The sequence below is a fragment of the Microtus ochrogaster genome, unplaced genomic scaffold (genome assembly GCF_000317375.1).
Source record: "Microtus ochrogaster isolate Prairie Vole_2 unplaced genomic scaffold, MicOch1.0 UNK159, whole genome shotgun sequence".
NCBI lineage: Eukaryota > Metazoa > Chordata > Mammalia > Rodentia > Cricetidae > Microtus > Microtus ochrogaster.
The window spans coordinates 21,401-22,639 of NW_004949257.1; positions in this window are offsets into that span (position 1 = coordinate 21,401).

Below are 1,239 nucleotides of genomic sequence, written 5' to 3' on the forward strand. Positions count from 1 at the left end.
TCTTGAGGGACTAGACATTAAATCAGGACCTGTTGCAAATGAGGCAAGCTTTGTCATGCAGCACATGAATTGTAGTGTGGAGTAGCACTATTAGTCATTACTATTTTATTATTGTCGCTCTTTTATTGGGACCCCCCCTTCCAAGTGTGGAGAGAATAGGGCAATTTTCAGGGTCTGATTTTTCCTCCACCGTATTAATCCTGGGGATGAATTTCAGGTCTGCTGTCTTGGTGACAGGCACCTTGACCTTCTGGGATAGTTTGCTTTAATTGTCATCTTAAGACAAAGTACAATCACCAGGGAACTGAGTGTAATGAGAGATTATCTACACTGGATGATCTGAGGTGGGTTGTCTTAAGTTAGTTGTTATAGGAGGATCTGGGCACCTTAGAGACACCATTCCCTAGCTAGGGCATCTTGAACTGTACACAACTGAATAAATTTCCGTCAGCGAAGCCAAGTAGTAAGCATAAATGCACTCCCCTCTCTCCACACCTGAATATGAAAGTAATGTGTCCAGCTATTTTACAATCCTGTTGCCTCAATTTCCTTGCTAGAATGGCCTGTGATGTGGAATTTTGAGCTGAAATAATACAAAAGAATTGAATTACCTTCTAAACTTGCACAGCAGCGTGTCCCTGTCCAGATACATACATCAAAACCATGGTGCACTGGGCACCTGCTGATGGTGGCAGGAGCTGGAAGGATCCTGGTACACAAAGACCCATGGATGAAAATCTGTTGCCTAGAATTGTCAATCTGGACCTTCCTTTTGAATTCTTATGTTATTTTTAATAATGTGCATGAGTATTTAAAATGCATGCATGCAGGGGCCTGTATAGGTGTCCTCTTCCCTGGAGCTGGAGATACAGGAAGATGTGAGACACCGTAGGTTTTGAAAAATGTGTCATGAAAGAGCATGACTGGTGTATATTGTTGAAATAAGGCCACTTGTGTGTCTCCTGACTGCTCAGCCCAGAAATAATCAAACAGAAAATATATTATTTGCAATGCCGTGTGGCCAATAGCCTAAGCATATTTGTGGCTACCTCATAACCTTATCTAACCCATCTCTATTAAACTGTGTATCTCCACATAGCTTTGGATTAACAGCTAAATTTCTGGAATGAATCTCTGGAGGAGCTACATAGCTTCTCTCTGGCTTCGCTCTTCTTTCTCCCATCATTCAGTTTACTTTTCCCCACCTAGCTCTGTTTCCATATAACTTACTATAGGCCC